Genomic DNA, 8,137 nt, shown 5'->3' on the forward strand with positions numbered 1-8,137 from the left:
GGGGTTCCTGAAACTCTCCCAAGAAGGATAGCATCAGTCTAGTTTTCTCCAGAAAAAAACACAAAGGCGCAGAGGTAAACTGGCACAGAGACGGAACATGACTTGCCCAAGGTCACCCAGCACATTGCCTCACAAGTTCATGCTCACTCACTTTTAGCATCTCAAAGCTCCCGAGGAAACAGGAAAAGGATTATTTGCCCTGTTTTATAGCAAGGAAACTGAGGTACAAGTTCAATGAGTTTCCTGAGCTCACATGGCAACAGCAAAGGTGGAACTAGGTTTGTCTGGAACCACACTCACAGAGACAGGTGCCCTGCCCTGCCTTCCTCCTAGCACACACTGCTTAGCTGCTGAGGAAGGTACCACCTATGGTGTTCCTGTCCATCTCACTGCCCCTCTTCCCAGAGGGGCCTTCTACATTCACCTCTAAATCCCTGGCTTTAGACTCCGAGCCCTCAAAGATCCACTGGACATTGTTTCAAAAGGACTCAGAGACTTGTACAGAGCCACTGCCCCCACTCCTGGGGAAGCTGGGTTCCAGGGTTTGGAGAAGAGGTATCCCAGATGGTGCACAGCTAAATTCTGCCCCCTTTCCACCATATCTTCTGCGTCCCTGCACCCCACCTCGACTCTTCTCCAGTCCCATCAAGGTCTCAGATCAGGGGCATCTGAGATTCCACTATTTATCTTGCCATCACTTCTTAGTCTTATCTCAATAGCAATTGCTCAACAGAGTACTGGGCAGGACTGTATGAAAGAGGGGACTCTGACTGGCCCAGACCATGTAGGGTAATGAGTGTCTAGGAAGAGTGCCTGACCCAGGGCTCGGTGTTCACAGGGTCATGGAGGAGCATGGATGATGCCAAAGGCCACAAGGTCAAGCCTACACAGGCTTTCCTGTGCCAAAGACTCTACCAGAAATTGTCAACTCCCTGGGTTTGAGTCCCAAATCAAAACAGAAAGTGATGTTTTGAGAGGGGAACTATAGCCCCAGAATTCCACTTAGCTGTGCTCCTCTGGACCTCAGACCAATTGCAGTGACCAGAATAGCTTATACCAAGCAAGGAGGCGTGTTCACTCCACAGTCCTGAAGGAAGTGAGCACACCTGGCCCTAGCTTTCACAGTCATTGGATGGGTCCCTATCCTAGCTGGGCCTCAGTTTCTCAGCTGGGGTACCTGCTGCACGAGGACTTTGGGCTGTTCTGCTGCAGGCACCCCTCTTGGCTGGACACTGATTGGCAGGCCTCGAGCAGGGGACAGCTGGGGGCCAAAGATGCAGCACAGAGGGGAGGAGTGGTAGTGGCGGCTCCCCAGGGGAAGCTGGGGGCTGCCATTTCCGGCCAGCCCAGCCATCAGTCTGTCCGCTGGCCCATCTGGAATCATTTAGTTCTACCACCATTAACCCTTGGTGGACACAGGAGCTGTTTTTCCTCCCACTGATGGTAGATGGGGGGGGGGGCAGGAGATACAGAAATACACAGTGTGCCATAGGGTACTTACTATGAAGGCCTGGATCAGGAGGCTAAACTGTCACAACTTAGGGTAGATTTACACAGAGACTAAAGTCAGGTTCAGACTCCAGCCTCTAGGTTCCAGGCTGGAGGACCTGAATGAGTCCCCAAGTTGCTCAAGCCTCAGTTTCCTGCTCTAGAACACAGGTACTTCAGGGCAGACACCTTGGACTGCTGAGATTGTCACTATCCTCCAGGGCAGCATGGTGCCTGGAAAAGTGATGGCGGGAAGGGTGGCTTCTCTCGTTTCAGAGTACCCCATCGCTATGTGCCTCTGCATCAGGGGCTTCTTCGGCATTCTGTAGGGATCAGATAGCACTGTCATGCTGGGGTGGCAAGCATGGCCCCAGCCCCACTGCCGACAGAACAAACCATGCATGTTCACTCCCTGCCCATAGCAATCAAACAGTGAGGGGAAAGTTGCTAACAATGGGTGATGGTAGGGCTAGGAGGGGGCGCTAGGCCTTGGGATGCCACATTTCTCACCCCCACAGGCTGGGGGTATACTCAAGGGGTAAGGGCCTGAGCTCAAAGTTCCAAACCAACCCAGTTGCTTCTTAGCTGTATGGCTCGCAGAATGCCCCAGCCTCGGGACTTTAAAACAGGGATACAAGGGCCTACTTCATGTGCTGTGAGAGACATTGAGTGTCTGGTGCAAGCCTGAGGCAGAGCAGTAAGAGTATACAAAGGATAACAGATCCTCAGGCATTCCCAGGGGCTGCTGTCGCAGAAGTCCATGATCAGAGCTGGAGGGAGGCCCCTCTGCCCACTTATTTTACAGCCAAGAATAGGAGGTCATGACAGAAGTGGCTCATGCCAAGACATGTGATACTGCAGTGTGGGCACAGATATGACCGCAACAAAGGCTTGCTCCCAGCTTTTACACTCATGTTCTGCCTTGGAGAGATGGGCCAGACTATATGTAATCCCCAACATCTCCTTTACATCAGAGCAGGAACAGCACTCTGTAGGGTGAGCTGAGGGGCCGGAAGAGGAGCCCCTATGGGAGAAGTCTCTGTGGGCCAGCTCAGCACTCACAAGGCAGGGCCAGCAGCCACCACAGCTGGCTCTCCCACACTCCTGGACCTGCCCTGAAGGCTCCCAGCACAGGCACAGGGTGTGAGGAAGCAGCACACATCCCAGACCTAGCATGCTCATCTCAAGTGTCAGAAGAGCGCCCTCAACAGTGGTCCACTGGAGAGGTCCAGAGGATTAAGGACTTCACAGGGAGATGCCTGAGCTGCAGGATCCTCCACCTCACCCTAGCATCCTTCCCTACAACACAGGATGAGCAGATAGGTAGACAACATTCTGTGAGCAGATCCTCTAGCTGGAAAGCCATAGGCTTAGAGCAGAAATCACAGCATGGTGACACTTTGAGCAGGTGTGGAGAGCAGTGAGGAAGGACATGAGTCACCTTCCACAAAGATTCTTGGGACTTTTCTTACTGGGTCAGGCTGTAGCTAGGGAAACATGCCAGGAGGGCAGGAGATTTGGAGTTGAAGACATGTCCATTCATTCATATTTACCCCAGCCCCCTCAATCACCCCCCCCACACCATTGGGGTACTGTAGTCCATCCTCCTATCACACAGAAGTCTTAAAGACATACAGCAGCTGGACCCTTGAAGATCATACTGTTTCACCCTCATGGGAACACTGGCTCTTAAGGTCCAGAGGGGAACAGAACCTGCTTGAAGGCACACAACAGGTCTTCACTCCTACTCTCAGGCTGTCCTGTTTCTCCTATCATGCATCTGCATGAAGGAAGTTCACTGAGCACCTACTATGTGACCTGCCCCCCCCATTCCTCAGAACTCACTAGCAAACATCAAGGAAACAGTATTATTAATACTGGTTTGTGGTTGGTACAATAAAAGAGATTCAGAGAACATGGGGTTGGGCACAAGATGGTTCTTGTTCCGGTCTCAGAAGCTCCTTCAGGGAAGACATATTTCAATTCCCACCTGAGGTTGAAAGGCCATGCTGGAAGCAAGAATGGGAACAGTGCTTGAAGCAAAGGAAGCAGCCTTTGCAAAATTTCTGAGGCTAGAAAGACTTTGACAGGATAGATAAGAAGAGAGAAAAAGTAATGCTGGGATATGTAAGGTTGGGGAGGTAGTGGGAGGGACAGCATGAAGGCCTTGGGGGCTTATGGGAGCCTGGCTTTTATCCTGAGGTCAACTTAAGCAGCTTAAACATGGACAAGACCAGCTAGCTGAGGTACAGAGTGGAGTTTGAGGCTAGGCTGGGCTGCTGGGGAGCTTTCCGGCAACTGTGCGTCAGAGTTGGAACTTCTGGGTCCTGTCTAGCTTTGACCACTGAGTCTCCTTACCTACTTTTGTACCTGGCACATCGCCGGGCAAAGGATCCCTTCTGATATGGACATGCTGTGCTTGCTTTGGGCCCTGCTTCTGGTGTCTCCTTTGGTCTCTGGTGTCTGGAGAAGCAGACTGCCTCTGTTTCCCAGAAGAATAGTGGCCTCTGTCACCAGAGACTAGTCAGCAAGGGCTAATTCCTCTTGTAATACTCTTGAGTGACAGCAGGTGGCGATCTCACCTATACAGGGGCAGAAGGAGCAGTGGACAGGGTAGGCGGGACTGTGTGAAAGGCCAAAGTGATTCCAGGAACCCTAATGCCCACGTTGAGGTTCACCTCTGCCTCTGAGACATGGACAGACACCCCCCGCTTCTGAAGCAGAGATTCAGGGAAGGGAAGTGACCTGTCCAATGCCGCAGAGCCAGGTTGAAGCTTGGTTGGCCCTTGTCTGCTGTCTCGGGAGGGGCTCACCAGTTTCTCTTAAGCAAACCATTTTCAGCAGAAACTGAGCCCCAAACCTTTCTCTTCCAGGGCCATAAACCCAAGTTATCAGCGAGATCTTTATGAGACCTTCATCTGGGCACCCCACCCCAGGAGGCCCTGGTGTGAGAGCAGCCTGGAATGAAAGCTTCCAGGGGGAAGAGGAAGGAGAGGCCCCAATAAACAGCCACACCCAGAGATAAGGGGGCTTCCCAAAGGAAGAAGCTGATTTAGAATAGGTAGGGACCACACAGCACAGTGGTATTGCCATCTGCTGCCACCAGTCCCGGTGGGCACATGTGAGACTGGGGCCCAGGAACTCAAGGTCAGATGGCAGGTCAGAGGTAGAGGTGTGGGGGCTACAGTTTCAGATTGGGGGTTTTATTTTTTATTTTTATTTTTGGTTTTTCAAGACAGGGTTTCTCTGTGGCTTTGGAGTCTGTCCTGGAACTCGCTCTCGTAGACCAGGCTGATCTCGAACTCACAGAGATCTGCCTGCCTCTGCTTCCTGAGTGCTGGGACTAAAGACGTGCACCACCACCACCCGGCCCAGATTGGGGCTTTTAAATAAGGTTACAATATCTTTAGTTATGGAACTGGGGGTGTTAACATCCATGGTGCTAAAGCCTCTGATGAGGGGTCCACCAGGGGTGAAGGTAAGGGAAGCCTAGAGGTTCTTTTGCATGAAGAAACCTGAGGAGGAAGAGGAACCAGCAATTTGTTTAAGCAAAATCCAGCTAACAAGTCATGGGTGGGGAGGCAGACACATTCGGGGTCACTCTATGCTTACCAGTCAACCATCTCTAGAGGGAAGAAAAAAGCATCCAGATAGATCATTGTCTTGCTGTGTGACCCCAGGAAGGTAACTTTACCTCTCTGAATCCGTATGGTAATGTGAAAAAGAAAGCGGGCCTACTAATTGCCCATTTCCGTGGAGGGTGGTAAGGATGGGTCCAAGTGATACATGCTCACTCTTATGAGGCCTCACTCTTAGCACCTGCTCAGTGAGTAAAAGTGCCACTGTCACAAACCAATCTGTAATCTCAGAGAGAGGCAGGGAATACCCAGGAAGGGTGGTGCCCTCCAGGAATGCCTGCAGAGTGGGAGGGATGTCAACCCCAGGATCCCTGACTCTGCTCTTCCCTGCTGTAGTCCCCTGCTACTGTGACCTACTCCTAAACCACTGCTAAATCCTGACTATGCTTCAGTCACTCAGGATCTCCCTGTCCAACTTCTCTCTCCAGGTGCAAGGCGTCAGGTGGGTCTCTCAGACGGCCCCTGATCCCCTCTCAAGATTAGGTTATCAGTTCTAGGGGAATATGTTTCTCGAGTCCTCAGGGCCTCTGTTCATGCTGACCCTTGGACTACAGTACCCTTCCCTACTCTCCATCCCCCACCCCCACCCAGGTGTCACCTCCTTCTGCAAGAATTCTCTAGCCTCCAGTTCCTTCACTGTGAACACTTAATTCACACCTGGCCCCTAGCACTGAAGGCCCCCTAAAGCAGGGCCTCATTCCATACTGAACACGGTGCCAGCACAGGCATGTAGGTACGTCTGTACATGGCAAATGGATGAATACAGGAACAAATGAATTTCTCATCTCAAATGCAAAGCCTCTTGACTAGGTCTGAACTAGGATACTCAGGATTAGAGGCCACCAATCCTCTGCCCTCCCCAGAATGAGATCCCTCTGGAGATGTCCAGCAATCCCTTGCACACCTCCCTTGGAAGTGAACTCACTCTCTGCAGCCCCTACTTCAAGCTCACCTATAGTGAGCACTTCATTCTGGCCAAGTAGGTCAGACCTGCAGCTTTCCCGCCGTCAGGTCTCCACCCTCCCTGCCACGCCTTCACTTCCCACAATAGGAGCAGCCCTAGCTACTTGCTGAGAGCAAAATTCCACACTCCTGGGCTTCATCTTTCAGCCTCTGTGTATCTCTTGGTTGGGATCTCAGTGGAGCCCAGATCACCAGGTGTCTTCTAACCTGGGGTTGTGGTGGCCTCCTCTGCTGAAATGGCCGTCAGCTCCACTGTGTCATACACAGAGCCTTCATTATGAAGCATGAACTGGAGTTATGTCCTTTCCTCTCTGGGCGTCCCTGATTCCATGGGCATTCAATGGGCAGTTTCCCTTGAACAGGAAAAGGGGCCAGTAGGCTTACTGCTATGTGTAAGTGTGATTCCGATCAGGGACACCTTCTTGGGCAGGTCATCTGTGCACTCACACAGGGCTCAGCTTCGAAGGACTTCATGCTTGCCTGAATCCCACCACCATGAAATTCTGGGTCATTTTTGAACAATAGACCTGAAATTTTCATTTTGCACTATGTCCTCCAGCAAGTTACAGTGTGACCTTCACTCATCTGCCTGGCTTGAGGTGATGCCGACTGGCCCTGTAAAGAAAGCATAACAGCTAAGACCTGGTTCTGCCTTCCTTTGAGGGTTCACACATCCTGCACATCTCATGGTACTAGAACAGGAAAGAAGATCAAATCCCAGAGGACTCTTTTACTATTCCCTCCCTGGCCCTGAGCGCCATGTGGAGGGCGTCCTCATCTACTCTAGTCTTCTTGACCCAGAGACATAGCCTTTCTGACTCCCTCCCAACTCCTCAGCCATGCCCCTCCACCTCCGGTCCACAGTCTCAAACACCCCTTTCCTGATTAAGTAGCTGTGGAGGATCTGCCTGTCTCCAGTGGAATAGAACACACACAGACATTTAAAAAGGTACCCGGGCCTCATCCATAGCCAGTGAGGATTCATCAAGCCAACTTCAAAATATACCCCCCCAACCAGTTGGAGTACATTGAATATAAACTGCATTAGATAATAAATACCCAGGAATTTGTCCATGTATTTTAGAGATGCAGGCTGACATGTGTAGGGGTAAAATGACACGAAGCCTGAAATTTGTTTTAAAATGCTTTAAAAAAAAAAAGGAGTAGAAAAAAAAAAACAAACAGGTGACAGAAACCTGGTAATTATGGAAGCAGCCCAGTGGGTTCATGATGCAACTCTGTTTTTGTGTCTATTTGAAGCATCCGGACAACAACAATAATAAGGAAAGGTAAGGAGCCATGGAGAGTCTGTGAAGTTTCCCAAGGTGTCCCCAGTAGACCCCCTGGCCCACACCTTTGAGAAATTTCTCTGTGGAGCCAACAAGGGAAACACATTCAGTAGCATGCAGACCGGCTATCTGCATATGCACATTTCCCACAGCTTTCATCTGGGACCCGAGGGGTCGTGACCCTTGCTCCCTCCCCAGACGCCCTCTACCTTACAGACAGAACCCCGTTTGAAGTCAGCCTTGCTCTCCCCCTCACGTCAAGCTAGTGGTCACTGCTGACCGCGCCACAGGCTCCGCGGGCTGTGTGAGTCTGGCCTAGGGTCCCCCTAGTCTCCTCCCCCCCGCCCCCCCCCCCCGTAGCCAGATTCTCCACCTGTAACCCGGGGTCGGTGGTGGGGATGCCCCGAGACCACCGAGAGAGGAAACTCGAAGAGGTGCCTGGACCCTTACCCAGGCCGCGCCCTCTGGGTCCCCAGCCCCCAGGCCCATCCACCTCCTGCTTAGGGCGGCAATTTGTCTCCTTTTGAACCCCTTCGCCCGACGGGCTTCCCCCTTTGATTCGCGGCCCCGAGGCTTCCCCCCGCTTTGAAATGCAAAGCCGCCCGGCTGGGGCCGCGGACAGCCCGCGGCTATAAAAGGCCGGGGTGGGGCGGGCGCGGCGGCGGCCGCGGGTCCAGGTGAGCAGTCGCTGGTCGTCGGGGCGGCCGGCCGGCACGGCGGCTCCAGGGCCCAGCATGCGCGGGGAACCCTGCGGTCACC

The sequence above is a fragment of the Cricetulus griseus genome, chromosome 2, assembly GCF_003668045.3.
Source record: "Cricetulus griseus strain 17A/GY chromosome 2, alternate assembly CriGri-PICRH-1.0, whole genome shotgun sequence".
NCBI lineage: Eukaryota > Metazoa > Chordata > Mammalia > Rodentia > Cricetidae > Cricetulus > Cricetulus griseus.